Raw genomic sequence first — 16,266 nt, 5'->3', positions numbered from 1 at the left:
TTTTATTTTGTTGACAGGAAAGAATTAAGATAGAGCCGAACTCGCTGGTGTGCCTCAGAGGATGAGCATCGACCCAGGAAGCAAAAGGTCACCAATTCAGTTCCGGTCAGGTCAGGGCACATGCCCGGGTTGCAGGCTCGATCCCCAGTAGGGGTTGTGCAGGAGGCAGCTGACCAATGTTTCTCTTTCATAGATGTTTCTATCTCTCTATCCCTCTCCCTTCCTCTCTCTCTAAAAAAAAAAATCAATAAAAAACATTTTTTTAAAATAGAGCTGAGATTTTTAGGAAACTCAGGGAAACACAGAAGGAAACATCGACTAACATGTCGATGGCCCCATCACCAGTGCTAATGGGAAGAAACTTCTATATATAGGATGGTCCTGCCATTGCCCTCCCCCTCCCTCCTCCTAAAATTCCTAGCAGGAGCTGTCTGGGGTTTGGACAGGAAAGTCCAAGGCTTCCTGGGGAAGAGTAAGGTAAGGGAAAGCAGCCCCTCAGGGGGATGAACATGGGCATTGCCAGGCCGTGGATTATTTTTATCCTCAGCAGTCATTCAAGACCCAAGCCCAGAAAAGCAGTGGAACACAGAGCTAGGATTTCCATGGCAACAATTAGGCAAGAGATGGGGAAATGGGGGGAGGAGGTGCCTGTTTCCCAAAGCTTCCATGGAAGAAGGGTAAGAGAAGGGCAGGTGGTCCCAGTGACCCAGGAAACAGGCCCTGGAGATGCAGAGGAGACTTGTGAAAAGACCCAGCATCATGTCTGGAGACAAAGAAGCCGGCGTGTATTCTCTGGGGCAGCATCCACCTTGAACATCTCTCTGCTGTGGCCACCTCCCCCCCATTCAAGTGGGACCAGAGATCAGGCCACATGAGAATGCCGAGCTGGCCAGACCAGAAGGTACAATCAGCGGCTGAGGAAACACCACTTCTGTGGGAGAGAGGCGGCCTCAAGGGCAGAAGGCCTGAGCTCCGGCTCTGGCCCTGCTGCAGACCAGCTGTGGGAGCTCAAGAAAGCCGCTTCCCCTCTGCAGAGGGTCACTCATGGGATCCCCCCCACTCCAAGTCCTGGGTTTTTCTGTTGTCAGGCCAAACCTGCACCTCTGGCCTGAGTTTTACTCTAAACTGCCAGGTGAGCTCTGATACCGTTCCTTCTGCCTTCAGCTGTTCCTTTCCCACACCCCATTCAACTCCAAACCTGTCCCTGCTAAACCAATAATTCCAAACTCAGGCAGAAGCCAGCAAAAACATCCCATTTCTTGCTGCTTCCTGCTTCCTTCCCTCATTACTTTCCTCTCCTCTCTCTTCTTTCCCAGGTCCCCAGCCTCGGCAATTTCCCATAACCTCCCCACTTTACTGACCTGGAATATACTTCTCCCACCCTCCTGAGAGGGCCCCATGGAAGACAGTCACACTTCTGCGCCATTAGAGGCTCACCTTGTACACCTGTCCATAGGTTCCATTGCCAACCACTTCCACCAGCTCAAAGATTCCAGCAGGGTCCTGGAGGGGAGGGGAGAGGGAGAGAAAGAATAAGGTGTTGGACTTCAGAAAAAGATTACGTAGCCTGGGGGTGGTGGTGGGGATGTATTCAATCAGGAGAGAAAAGTGAAGACTAGTATATTATGTGAGGCCTGCAGGGGGAACTCTGATGGCCAGCTGCCCCTTTCCTGGACTGGTTCAGAGTTCATGTTCTATAGGAAAAGTCAGAAGATGAGAGAAAACAGAAGCCAGAGCCCAGCTACCTTTTCAAAGGTATGCCCCTGATTTCAAACTCAATGACAAACTCTGAGAGTGTATAGCCTATCTGCAAAAGGGGGTGCCTGAGTACCCACCTCTGGGATTGGTGCTAACTTTATTTGATTGATTGATTGATTGATTGATTGTTAATCCCCATCCAAGGATATTTTTCCATTGATTTTTAGAGAGTGGAAGGGAGGGGGAGAGACACAGAGAGAAACATTGATGTAAGAGACACAGCAACTGGTTGCCTCCCACACATGCCCTGACCAGGGCTGGGGGTTGAGCCTGCAACTGAGGTACATGCCACTGACTGGAATGGAACCTAGGACCCTTCAGTCGACGGGCTGACGCTCTATCCACTGAGCCAAACTGGCTAGGGCAGGTTGGTGTCAACTTTAAATGAGGCAACGCCCATAAAATGGTTAAGACGGTGCCTGGCATTGGTTAAGAGCGTGTGTGCAATAACAGTTACTTACAGTTATTAATTTTTTAAAAGCAGGGAGTTGGAACTTGAAAGCCACCATCCTTTTGACATTTTCCCCCTTCCCAGTCCTCCCGAGACCAAGGGCTCCAGAGCCAGTGTTTGTGGCCTTTGGGGGTAGAAGAGACCTCTTAGGTAGGAGGGAGAGCAGGTGACAGTGAGAGGGCCACTGGCAGGGGCAGATGAGAAGGGAGAACTTTCAGTTCCTGCTTTCCTGAGCCAAGCAGTGCCAGGAGGAGAGAGCCCGAAAGGCTCAGACAAAGCCTCTAAAGAGGCTCACTGCCTGTCGAGCCAAGAGCAGGCAGCCTGGCTGAGCAGCACAGCTGCCGGGAGGCCTGCCCACACCCTCCTGGCAGGACTTCTTTTTTGAAAGAGGGAGAGAGGCTGGGAAGTGGGGCTGCAAGCTGAGAGCCAGCCTGCCTCCTGAGCTCCTGCAGACTGGGCAGACCCTCCCCCGCCACCTGCAGGACTGAGCGGAGAGGCACAAACTGAGGATGTCACTTAGGAAACAAACTCTCCAGGCAGTGCTGGGGCCTCTGTGCTGATAATCCTATAAGTATATAATCTAAAACGCCTTTCTCCCTGATTTTGAAAACCAATATAAGATTTCTAAAAAACAAACAAACAAAAAACACCAAAAGAATCCTTCACCTGTCATCCACTGAAGCTAGCACATGGAACATAGCTTGGGCATGGTTGGGACCAGGAAGACACCAGCCCAAGGCTTTTTTATAATATCCTTACCCTATACTATCTCCGTCCATTTTCTCAAAGAGGGGAACTGGAGGATAACAATGTACTTCCCCTATCAGAGTACGTATTAGCATGCACTGCAATTGTGTATCGACTTGTCTATACATTCCCAGATAAAAGGGACTAAGTCCTCCTTGTTTACCGGTGTGTCCAGTACCTACCTCGCCCAGAGCCTAGCATACAGAAGCCTGAAAGAACATCCACAAGCTACTCCAGGGGAAGACCTGATAGAAGTAGAAGACGGCTCCTTCTATGTGCTCTGAACCAACCTGGGCTGACCAGACCAAGAATTTAGTGGTTCTATGTTCAATTACTTAGCTCCAGCTGAAATTACTTAAAAAAAGTCCTTGAACAGGTCTAATAAAACAGCAGGCCCCACAGGAAAGGGAGATATTGTCACTGTAGTGTGAGGACTAATGAGAGGCCTGAAGAGTTGCAAGGAACCTGGAAGAAGGTGTCGTGTCTACCTGCAAATCTAGACTTAGAGAAGGGAGCCCAGTTCCCTAAAAATCTCCCCCAAAGAAGGGCTCATCTATTTGGGGGCCTCTTAACTCTGTTGAGAAGTCTTTTTCTGCATCCAACTTAGTTCTTCCTAGATGGACAGAGACAAGGAAAAAGGACTTATAATTTTCTGGATGCTCCTAATCTAAGAGAAAATATGATGGGCCTGCTAGAGTCACAATGATATACCACCATCACCTCAAATCAGCACAGATTTAATTTTATAATCTTAGCTCCAAATCTGTCTCCTCCTATATGTTTGGGAGGCACTGAAAAATGAAAGAACAATCTCTGAGGTTAGACACACTGGGTTCAGCAGATGATTTAATGGTTTCAAGCCCGTGTTCTGACCCACAAGCAAAGATAACACACCTACTTGAAATGGTTACGCTAAGAACTAGGCTGAGAGCATCAATGTGACACAGCAGTTATGTACCTAACATCCTCCACAGAGCTTGCTCCTCAGAGACGACTCCTCTCCCCTCGTCAAGAGCAATACCATTTTCAAAGCAAAATCTCTCCTCTACCATTCTCTACCCCGCTCCCCATTCCTTCTCCACATCACAGTCACCCTATCCTTTCTCCCTTCAAAATGTCCCTGATTGTCTTTCCCTCTCAATTCCTAAAGCTGCCAGCCCAGCAATCCCTCCTCTTTTCCCTCCTGGAGCTCCTGCCTCACCACTCTTCCTTCTGCCGCAGCCGCCAGATTGAACCCTCCTAACACGGTGCTTTTTAAATCCTACTCTTCTGCCTGGAACCAGCATGGCTCCCACCGCCTAAGAAGAGTCCAAACACCTGAGCCTATCGTTACAGCTTCCCGTCACCAATAAATATTTCCTGAGCGTCTACATCTACCCTGCACCGGGCTAGGCCCTAATCAGGGAAAATCTATAAGGTAACTTTCTCTTCTTTCATCCAGCAATTAAATATTTACTGAGCACTAACTGAGTGATGACTCCTCAATTAGGCACAATGAGGAGCTCAGTGATACATGAGAAACATGGAAGGTCGCTCAAGGATCTTCTAACTTTACAAGTACCCCAGCATGTACACATGGCAGTATATGATTATTTGCCATAAGAGCAACTGAAAGCACTCAAGGCATTAAGAAACTGCTTGGTAGAGTGGAAAGAGCACTGGAGAGTGAGTTTCTAAGGACTTTAGCATTAGCTGTATGTTCCTAAGCAGGTATTTAACGGTTTGGGGACTCATCTTCCACATATAAATTAAGAGGGAGTTGAATTGGGTAAAAAATCTCTTTCATGGTTTCAGGGAAAAGAACTAAATTCAGGTTGGAAATCTCAGGCAGGCTCCCCAGAGGAGTCTAAGCTGTGCTTTGGCAGCTGGCTAAGGTTTCAGTTGGTGATAGGAATTTAAGACTGGGGAAGGCCGCTTGGCTGGAGTGGCTCAGTTGGTTGAGCGAAGTCCCATGAGCCAAAAGGTCACTGGTTCAATTCCTGGTGGGGGCACGTACCAGGGTTGCGGGCTCAATCCCCAGTAGGGGGCATGCAGGAGGCAACCCATCCATGTCTGTCTCTGTCTCTCTCTGTCTCTCTCTCCCTCTCTCCCTACGCCCCTTCCTTTCTCTCTGAAATAAATAAAAACATATTTTAAAAAACAAAGGAGTGGGGAAGGCCATGATACGCTAAGGGACAGCAGTCTGGGTTTGGGTCTTGAGTTTGAGATGTTAGGAGACACTAGGAGTAAATGTCTATCAGGCAGTTAGAAACAAAGGTCCGGAGATAAAGATTTAGAGGACATTCACACTGTGAGAGTTGGAGACAGGAGACCAGATGTCCAGGGAGCATGCACAGGGAAAAAAGAATAAAAGAGCAAGGTCAGCCTCTGAGGAATGGCCATGTGCACCACAACGGAGAGCAGCAGAACAGACATCAGAGGAGGAGGCAATCAGGGCTGAGGAAAACAGCAGTGACTCAGCGCCCAGGAAACCACCAGGAACCTCTGTGGGAACTGCAGTTGTGAGAGCAGGAAGAGGAGATGGCGTAACAAGGCAGTAAAGGCTATGGGTGCTGCACCCTCACTGGAGAACGTTAACTTTGAGAGGAAGGGGGAAATCAGATGATGGCTAGAGGAGGCAGAAGGGCCAGACAAAAGGGTTTTTAAAATAGGGAAGATCTCTCATGCTTATGGAAAGGAAGAAGCCAGAGAGGAGACTGATGATGTTTGATGAATTGATTTTTAATGATATATATGTGTATACGCATGTATATGTGTATTCCATAGTATGTAATCTGTATCTTCCACTGATTTACATAGTGATAAAATACAACAGTGCCTATTTCTCTCTTATTCACATACCCAATGATTCAGAATGCCCAGAAATGCTTAGCAGTTCAAATATGATTTATGTATTGATCTGGTCTCAAATGTGAGCCCTTCAAACATGCACCTGTCCGTGCCTGGTCACCCTCTTTGATGGCAATCTAATGGAGGTGTCTGCAGAGGGAGGTGCTCTGCTACTGGGAAGCCACCAAAACAGTCCTGGCTTGGCCCCTGCACGTGGGCACAGCTCTGTAACGATGCTGTGGTAGGCCTTCCCCAGATCTATCTCTTGGTGCTCAAACTCTTTGCTCTCAGCAGTCTAATTTCTTGTCCAGCCAGCTGCTGGCAGGTGGGAAGGGATGGGAACAAGAGTATGAATAACTAAAGAGAGAAGGGAGAAGGACAAGAAAAGATAAAAAGTGAAGAGATACTGGTCTGTTGAGGTAAAGAGGAAGGAAGATGAGGGAACTCCATAAATATCGAATGACTATGACTTTAACGATGTCAGAGGGAAGATCATCTACTAAGTAGAATTGGGGGCCTGAGTGAGTTGGGAAAAACTTGGGAACAGATGCTACACAAGGTGCTTTAAGATATTGTCTCCCAAACTTCATGATATAAAGGAATCACCTGGGAATCAGACTCCTAGGATCTGCCTCCAGAGATTCTGATTTAGCACCACAGGTGAGGAGCAGGTATCAGTCTATTTAACAGATCCTCCTGGGTGATTCTAATGCAAAAGGCAGTGGACCCATTTTGAGCAACATTAAACTTTATGGGGTTACTAATAGGTGAATGGAAGGTGTAGACCGTCCAGAGAGCTGAATGAAGCCAGGCAGGCTGAGCAGTGGTAGGAGATCCATCAGCGCTCTGGATGACCAACTACTGCTCTCTCCTATAATAGCTCTACAGAATCTTCACTCCCCATTTTTTTCTATGTTCAAGTATCCACGCATGCCTAAAAATGACCTCCTATCAGCCAAGCCAAATCACAAATTGTTTTCCCCCCAGGAAATCTTCCTTAGCTACTCTAGCCCACAAGCTATTCCATCCATGAATTTCACCTTCAATTTCACATATTAATTTCATCTCTACCGTGAGTTTAAGTTTCTCAAGAATATGACCAAATGGATATATTTTTAAAACATAATCTTAGAATAAGACAAGGTTGTTTACTCTTGCCACTTCTATTCAATGTTCTGTATGGAAATTAGGCAAGAAGAGGAAATAATAGACATCCAGGTTGAAAATGAAGAAGTAAAACTATCTCTATGTGCAGATGACATAATCTTGTACGTAGAAAATTATAAGAAATACATTAATACCCTATTAGAACTAATCAAGCAGGTTAGTTCAGCAGGTTGAAGGATACAAGTGCATTTCCACATACTACAATAAACAGTCCAAAAATAAAACTACTAGTAAGAAAGCAGTACAAGTTACAAAAGCATCAAAAGGAATAAATTCAACCAAAAAATTGTTAAAAACGACAAAACATTGTTGAAAAATTAAAGAAGATAAGTAAATGGAACGATATCCTATGTTTATGGATCAGAATACTTAATTTTGTTAAGATCTACAGATTCAATGCATTTCTATCAAATCCCAGCTGGCTTTTAAAAACAAGTTTTTATTGATTTCAGAGACAGGAAGGGAGAGGGAGAGAGGGATAGAAACATCAATGATGAGACAGAATCATAAACTGACTGCTTCCTACATGCCCCCTACTGGGGATGGAGCCTGCAACCTGGGCATGTGCCCTGAGTAGGAATGGAACCGAGGACCTCTTGGTTCATGGGTCGATGCTCAACCACTGAGCCACACCAGGCGGGCCCAGCTGGCTTTTTTGTAGAAATTGACTAGCTTACCCTAAAAATCATATAGAAATGTAAGGGATCCAGAAGAGACAAACTATCTTGAAAAAGAAGAACAAAGTTGGAGTGGAAGGCTCACACTTCCCAATTTCAAAACTTACTATACAGTTATAGCAATCAAGACAGCGTGATATTAGCATGATAATATGACATATAGATCAATGGGCCAGAACTGAGAATCCAAAAATAAATGCCTAAATTTGCGATCAATTAATTTTTGACAAGAATACTAAGATCATTCAATAGTCTTTTCAACACATGATGCTGGGACAACTGAATATCCACCTGCAAAAGAATGAAGCTGGACCCCTACCTCATACCATATACAAAAACATTTACTCAAAATAAATCACAGACTTTAAAATGTAAGAGCTTAAACCATGAGTCTTAAAGGAAAACATAGGAGTAAATCTTCATGACATTGGACTAGGCAATGGTTTCTTACACATGACACCAAAAACACAAGCAACAAAAGAAAAAAAAAAGATAAATTGAACTTCTCAAAATTAAAAACTTTCGTGATTCACAGGACGCCAGCAGAAAAATAAAAACACAAACCACAGAATGGGAGAGAACATTTGAAAATTATATATCAGATAAGGGATTTGTATCTAGATAAACGACTTACATCTGATAAGAGATTTTTATTTAAAAAGGACTCCTCAATAATAAAATAACAAAAAGACAAATGATCCAATTAAAAAATGGGCAGAGCACTAGCTGGTTTGGCTCAGTGGGTAGAGTGTTGGCCTGCAGACTGAAGGATCCCACGTTTGATTCCAGTCAAGGGTATATGCCCAGGTTTCAGGCTCAATCCCTGGTAGGGGGCGTGCAGGAGGCAGCCAATCAATGATTCGCTCTCATCATTGATGTTTCTATATCTCTCTCCCTCTCCCTTCCTCTCTGAAATCAATAAAAATATCTTTTTTTTTTTAAAGAGAAATCGGGCTTTATTAGAGAATATACCCAAAATACAGCATCTATTAACAGAGGACATATTTTCTGGATGGAAATACACTCTGTGTCACGGCGACAATGATACCAGTTTTTAGATTCTACCTCGTGGACCTCTGCAACTCAGAAGTCACTGAATTATGGCAGGAGTCACATGTAAGGGGACTTTGCTACAAATATAGACGAACTTGAGGATTTCTCTTTCGTACAAATCTTGGAGTCAGAACAGTGATCCCGTCGGGTTCACGTCGCACAGAATCCTGAGCATTTTACCTGATTCACATCACCGCGATCTCCTGGTGCAGATCCGAGCCCGCCTCCTCCCATCTGTGACACCCCCGTGTGAGGCTCACACCGCACTGTGAACAGGCACGTTCCCCTCCGATCCCTTTAATCATTTCTTACAGGAAGGCCACCCCCAGCAAAGCACCGCCCACCACGACGCTGCAGCTGGCACAGCTCCTCCCACGGGAATAGCAAGCGTGTCAGGGGGACGGGAGGGGGACAGGAAGGGTCTAGTCGGGAGCCCAGCAGTCGGGGACGCAGAGCAGCGGGTCCGATTCGCCGCGTGGGCCTGTGCTCCGCGCCCGGGACCTCGGACGCTGGGGACCGAGGCCCGCGTCTCACTGGAAGGACGCCCGGACCTGGCGGCAGTGCAAGGGCTGCGTGGGGCGCCAGTTGTCCACCATAGGTTCTTCTGCCTCCCCCTCCTTGTTGAAGCTAAGCTGACGGAACGTGTTTATCTGCTCGCTGCTCAGGCTGATGGGCTCCCTGAGCACGATCCAGGTCACGCACTCCAGCAGCGGCGGCGTGGTCAGCGAGCCGGGGTAGGTCCAGTAGTCCAGGCTCCCGGGGAGGAGCCCGCACGGGTCGAAGCCAGTGAAGGCGGCGCTCTTACCCTGGCACAAGCGACACTCAGGTTAGAGCCTCATGGTCGGGCGGGAGGCACACCTAACAGCCACGGCTGCATCTTAAAGAGACTCCACTCCCCAGGAAACAGAATAGAAGGAGCGTAACCGAGGCGTCTGCCCAGAAACAGTCATGAGCTGGAGAACCTGACTGCTCTCCGCCCGGTGCCCTCACAGAAGGCCAGTTCCGTTCTGTTCTAGGCGGAGTCACATTTCCTTATGCACCTCATGTTCTTCATCCGTTCACTCGTTGGTGGACACTTAGCCGCCCCCCCCCGCCCCCCCAGTTGGCTGTTGTGAATGATGCTGCGATGAGTGTGGGGTGCAGGCGACTTTTTGAGTGAGTGCTTTCAGATCAGGTTTATTCAGGAGTCAAGGGCGTCAAGCTAGAGGTGGGAGGTGAGCATTTCAGAAGTCAGAGGCTGCTGTGAGGGCGAGCTTTATGGAGCCAGGGCCGCCACTGGCCATGGCAGTATTTAATTTACGCCGATACCCATTGACCTCAATGCAGCTGTGCCGTCGGGAGGGTTTATACCTGGGACGAGTGCTGGGCGGGGCCGGCACGGTGTGTCAATAAAAATATATCTTTAAAAAATAATAAAAATAGAAGCCCACATTTCAACAACAACAAAAAAAGGGCAGAGATTGGTGAGGATGTGGAGAAAAGGGAACCCTTGTGCACTGTTGGTGGGAATGCAGATTGGTGCAACCACTGTAGAAAACAGTATGGAGTTTCCTTAAAAAATTAAAAATGGAACTGTCTTATGATCCAGCAATAACACTTCTGGGAGTATGTCCAAAGAAACCCAAAACACTGATTTGAGAGAATATATGCACCCCTGTTCATTGCAGTGTTATTTATAACTAGAGGCCTGATGCACGAAATTTGTACAAGGGCCTTGACCACGGCCCCCGCCTGCTGTGGCTTTGTCCAGAAGGACGTCTGGTCTAATTAGCATATTACGCTTTTATTATAGATAGCCAAGATTTGGAAGCAGCTCAAGTGCCTATCAGTATATGAGCGGCTAAAAAAGCTGTGATACATTTACACAATGGAATACTACTCAGTTGTAAAAAAAAAGGAAATTTTACCTTTTGCCATAGCATAGATGAACCTGGAGAGTATTATGCTAAGTGAAATAAGCCAGTCATAGAAAGACAAATACCATATGAGTTCATTTACATGTGGAACCTAATAAACAAATAAACTAACAGAATAGAAACAGACTCATAACCCTAACCGGTTTGGCTCAGTGGATATAGCGTTGGCCTGTGGACTGAAGGGTCCCAGGTTCGATTCTGGTCAAGGGCATGTACCTTGGTGTGGGAACATCTTCATTAGGGGGCATGCAGGAGGCAGCTGATCGATGTTTCTCTCATGGATGTTTCTAACTCTCTATCCCACTCCCTTCCTCTCTGTAAAAAATCAATAAAGCATATTAAAAAAAAAAAAAGAAACAGACTCATAGATACAATAAATAGACTGACAGCTGTTGGAGGGTATGTGCTTTGGGGGGCTGGATGAAAAAGGTGAAAGGATTAAACAAACAAACAAAAAACTCACAGACACAGATACAACAGTATGGTGATTACCAGAGGGAAAAGGGGTGGGGAGAGGTAGAATAGGGCAAAGCGGGGATAAATGGTGACAGAAGGAGACTTGACTTTGGGTGGTAAACACACAATACAATATACAGATGATGTATTATAGAATTGTACACATGAAGTCTATATAATTTTATTAACCAGTTAAATCCTAATTACTTCAATAAAAATTTAAAAATAATAAAGTGTTTTTTTGTATATTTACAGACCTGCCATCACCATTAATATCAGCACATTTTCATCAAACCCAAATAAAACTCAGTACAGATTAGCAGTAACTACCCATTCCTACCTCCACTCAACCCCTGGAAGCCACTAATCTATTTTCTATCACTATGGATTTGCCTATTATGGGCATTACACATAAATGAAGCCAAACAATATGTGGCCTTTTTTGACTGGCTTCAATTTAACATAATCTTTTCAAGGTTCATCCATGTTATAGTATATATCATTACTTGATACATTTTATTGCCAAATAATATTCCATTATGTGGATATATCACATTTACCCACTCATCAGTTGATAGACATTTAGGTTATTTCTACTTTTTGGCTGTTATGCATAATGCTACTGTGAATATTTCATGTATAGATTTTTGTGTGGACATATACTATTTTCAATTCTCTTGGGTATCTACTTAGGAGTAAATTGCTGGGTCATATGTAACTCTTTATTTTACATTTTGAGGACTGCCAAACTGTTTGCCAAAATAACGTCATCATTTTATATACCCACCAACAACATGTGAGGGTTCCAAGTTCTTCACACCCTCACCAATGCTAGTTATTATCCATCCTTTTGTTATATCTATTTTAGTGGATATAAAGTAGTATCTTATGATTTTGTTTCTAATTGTCCTCATGACTAATGATGTTGAACATCTTTTCATGTGCTTATTGGCCACTGTGTAACTTCTTTGGAGAAATGTCTATTCAGCTTCTCTGCCCATTTTTTAAATATGTTTTTTAAAATTGATTTTTTAGACAGAGAGAGGAAGGAAGAGGGATAGAGAGATAGAAACATCAATGATGAGAGACAATCACTGATCGGTTGCCTCCTGCATTCCCCCTACTGGGGATCGAGCCCAAAACCTGGGCATGTGCCCTGACCAGGAATCTAACAGTGACCTCCTGGTTCATAAAGGTCAATGCTCAACCACTGAGCCACACCAACTAGGCTAAGTACCATGCTGTTTTGATTACTATAGCCTAATAGTATAGTTTGATATCAGGTAGCATGATTCCTCCAACTTTGTTCTCGCTCAAGATTGCTGTGGCTATTCAGGATCTTTTGCGGTTCCATATAAATGTTTGGAACATTTGCTCCAGGTCTGTGAAATATGCCATTGGTATCTTAATAAGAATTGCATTGAATCTATAGATTGCTTTGAGTACTATGGACATTTTTTTAAAAATATGTTTTTATTGATTTTAGAAATGAGAAACACTGAAGCCATCCAGCCAGGATAGTATAAAAGTTTTAATGATGTTAATTCTTCCTACCCATGAACATGGTATATGCTTCTACTTATTTGTATCTTCTTCAACTTCTTTCTTCAGTGTCTTATAATTTTCTGAGTATAGGTCTTTTACATCCAAGGTATTTTCTTTGTTATGCCACTGAAAATGGGATTGTTTTCTTAGTTCATTATTGGTACATAAAAATGCAACCAATTTCTGGATATTTATTTGTATCCTGCTACTTTACTGAATTCATTTATCAGTTCTAGTAGTTTTTCTTGGTGGAAACTTTAGGGTTCTCTAGATACAGTATTATGTCAAATGTAAATAACGACATCTTTAGTTCTTCCTTTCTGATTTAAATGCCTTTTATTTCTTCTTGTCTGATTCCTGGGGCTAGGACTTCCAGTACTACGTTGAATAAATGGTGAAAGTGGGCATTCCTGTTTTATTCATGATCTTAAGGAAAACACTTTTAGTTTTTGCCCACTGAGTATGATGTAGCCTGTGGATTTGTCATATATGGTCTTTATTATGTTGAGGTATGTTTTCACTATTCCCCCTTTGCTGAGAGTTTTTATTATAGATGGGTGCTGGATTTTATCAAATGCTTTTTCTGTATCTATTGACATGATCGTGCGATTTTTATCCTTCATTTTGTTATGTGTTGTATCACATTTATTGATTTGTAGGTATTTTAAACAACCTTGCATCCCTGGAATAAAGCCCACTTTATCACAGTGTGTGATCTTTTTAATGTATTGCTCCATCAGGTTTGCTAATATTTTGTTGATTTTAGAATCTGTATTCATCAGGGATACTGGCTAATTTTCTTTCTTTGTAGTGTCCTTATCTGATTTTGGAATGAGGATAATGCTGGCCTCTTAAAATGAACTTAGGAGTCTTCGCTCCTTTTAACTTTTTGGAGTAGTTTGAGAAAGATAGGTGTCATCTCTTCTTTGAATGTTTGGTAAAAATTCACCTGTAAAGCCATCCAGTCCAGGACCTTTGTTTGTTGGGAGTGTTTGGATTACTGCTTCAGTTTCACTAGTTGTAATCTGTCTATTCAGATTCTGATTCTTCCTGAATCAGTTTTGGAAGATTGCATGTTTCTGGGAATCTATCCACTTTATCCAGATTGTCTGATTTGTTGGCATATAGTTATTGGTAATATTTTCTTACAGTGCTTTGTATTTCTTTGGTGTCAGTTGTTACTTCTCTTTATTTCTGATTTTATCTTTTGGATCCTCTTTCTTTTTTCCTTGATGAGTCTAGTTAAAGGTTTGTCAATCTTGTTTATCTTTTCAAAGAACCAGCTCTTGATTTAATTATCTTTTGTATTTTTTTAGACTCTATTACATTTATTTCGGTTCTAATCTTTTTAAATATATATATTTTTATTGATTTCAGAGAGGAAGGAAGAGGAAGAGAGATACAGAAACATCAATGATGAGACAGAATCATTGATGGGCTGCCTCCAGCACACCCACCACTGGGGATTGAGCCTGCAACCTGGGCATGTGCCCTGACCAGGAATGGAACTGTGATCTCCTGGTTCATGGGTCCACACTCAACTACTGAGCCACACCGGCCTGGCTCTATGTCCTTTTATCTGCTTACTATCTCTTTGTTGATGCTCTCACTAGGTTCCTTGAGCATCCGTATAACCATTTTTGTTTAACTCTATACCTGATAAATTGCTTGCCTCCATTTCACTTAGCTCTTTTTCTGGAGATTTCTCCTATTCTTTCATTTGGGGCATGTTTCTTTGTCTTCCCATTTTGGAGACCACTTTGTGTTTCTTCTATGTATTAGGTAGATCTGCTATGACTCCCAGTCTTGGTAGGGCAGCCCTAGGTAGTAGGTGTCTTGTGAGACCCAGTGGCACTGTCCTTAATCACCTGATCTGGGTGCTCCAGGAAAGTCCCTTGTGTGGGTCCTCCTGTTATAATTTAGTCTTGATTACTATGGGCCCACTCGTGTGTGGGGTTGACCCTCAGGCTGTGCAGGTGTTGATCACATGTAGCTAAATTTGCCTCAGCAGGGTCTGGTGACTGCCAAGATATTCCTTTGGATATGCCGCTTATTAAGTTAATTGGATGCTGCTCTGTTGTCTAAAGCTGGCCACTGGGTGAGTTGGTTCTGGGAGGGACACTGGTGCAGGCCAATGTCAGACACTGCCTGTGACTAGCTCTGGGCAACCTGTTAGAAACTACAAAGCAATCTACTGCTTGTGCCTGCCTCTGCTGGGCTGCGTATGCGTGGGAAGTACCAAGCTGACCACCAAGGCCAGCTTTTACCAGCGTCGGAGCCAGAAGCAGGTCAGCAAAAGTCCTAAGGAACCTTAAGATCTGCTTCCTCCTGCCAGCTGCCTGTTAGGCTCAGTCACTGAAAGAGTCCCTGGCAGCACAAGTTGAATGAAGCAGGCTCTCGGTGAGTCACCAGGTAGGGTGAGTGGTGTTCACCAGGTTGATGCAGGTTGAAACTCAGTGTCCGTGCTGGATCTAAGGCTGGATCAGCAAATGTCCCAGGGTATACCCACTCTAGCTGCCACCGGCTGCATGCCAGCAGACCTTTGTCATGGGGCAGGGTCTCAGGGAGTCATCAGGCTGAGGCCAGCAGTTTATGAGGCCCAAACAAACCAGTCGGGCATGTGAGGGAAAAATGGCCCCCGTCCTAGAGCCACAAAACTCAGCTGTCCAAAATTATGCCAGGAGCTCAAGTTCAATAGAGCATGACCACTAGCTACCTGGAGCCCAAGGGGGTGGGGCTAGGAGATCTCCAGTGAGGGGTTCATGGGAAAGTGGGGGGAATGGCCCCCATCCCAACGCCACACCACTTAGTCACTGACGCTCCCTGAGTCTGCCCAGACCTCTACACCCCAGCCCAGGCAGCTGACTCCTCAGCAGGGTGGGGCCATTGCTTTCCTCTAGGCCAGGGGTGGGCAAACTTTTTGACTCGAGGGCCACAATGGGTTCTTAAACTGGACCGGAGGGCCAGAACAAAAGCATGGATGGAGTGTTTGTGTGAACTAATATAAATTCAAAGTAAACATCATTACATAAAAGGGTATGGTCTTTTTTTTTTTTTAGTTTTATTCATTTCAAATGGGCCGCATCCGGCCCGCGGGCCGTAGTTTGCCCATGGCTGCTCTAGGCTGATGCCATAAGGAGGGAGTACTCTATCCAAGAAAGATGGAGTCTGTGGTATAGAAGAATGATTCAGCACAGGGGTCCTGGCAGCTGTGCCCTCAGCTCTCTCCCCAGAGCCACAAACCTCCCCCCATACAAGACTTTAATCCGCTCCACTCTTCCTCTGTCATAGCCCAGGGTGAGTAGTTGCAATTGAGATTTTGTGCATTGACCCTTTAGTAGGGCACCCGTGTCTCTAGCAGACTGCCATTTCTCCCTGGCAGACAAAATCCCTGCTCATTTTCAAAGCCAGATGTTATGTGGACGTCTCTTCCTGGGTCTGGTGCTCTGGGCTGGGAAGCCCAGCATGGGATTGAGACCCATGCTCCTCAGGGGGAACCTTTGTAGCTGAGATATCCCTCTGGAATCTCAGCCACAGCCCGTGGGAGCGAGGCCCGCCCTCTTTGATCTCTGCTCTTCCTACCAGTCTCGATGTGGCTTCTTCTGTAAATCCTTGGTCATAAGACTTCTACAATACTTTAAAAGAACGAATTTGGAGGTATGTGAGT

General features: G+C 44.8%; 1 protein-coding gene and 1 pseudogene across 4 annotated transcripts in view; both read right to left on the bottom strand.

The window, feature by feature from the left end:
* MINK1 (misshapen-like kinase 1) overlaps positions 1-1,516 on the bottom strand; it is an 18,755-nt gene extending 17,239 nt beyond the window's left edge. For all 4 annotated transcript variants that reach the window (XM_014530244.1, XM_014530245.1, XM_014530247.1 and 1 more), the window contains exon 1: positions 1,438-1,516. The gene's annotated coding sequence lies outside the window, so the exon portion shown is untranslated. The remainder of the gene's footprint in view (positions 1-1,437) is intronic.
* Positions 1,517-8,558: 7,042 nt separating this feature from the next.
* Positions 8,559-14,225, bottom strand: LOC106724119 (annotated as a pseudogene).
* Positions 14,226-16,266: the final 2,041 nt, after the last annotated feature.

Source organism: Myotis brandtii, unplaced genomic scaffold, assembly GCF_000412655.1.
Source record: "Myotis brandtii unplaced genomic scaffold, ASM41265v1 scaffold728, whole genome shotgun sequence".
Taxonomy (NCBI): Eukaryota; Metazoa; Chordata; class Mammalia; order Chiroptera; family Vespertilionidae; genus Myotis; species Myotis brandtii.
The sequence above is the reverse complement of the archived record's forward strand: the minus strand, read 5'-3'. Positions and strand labels throughout refer to the sequence as shown.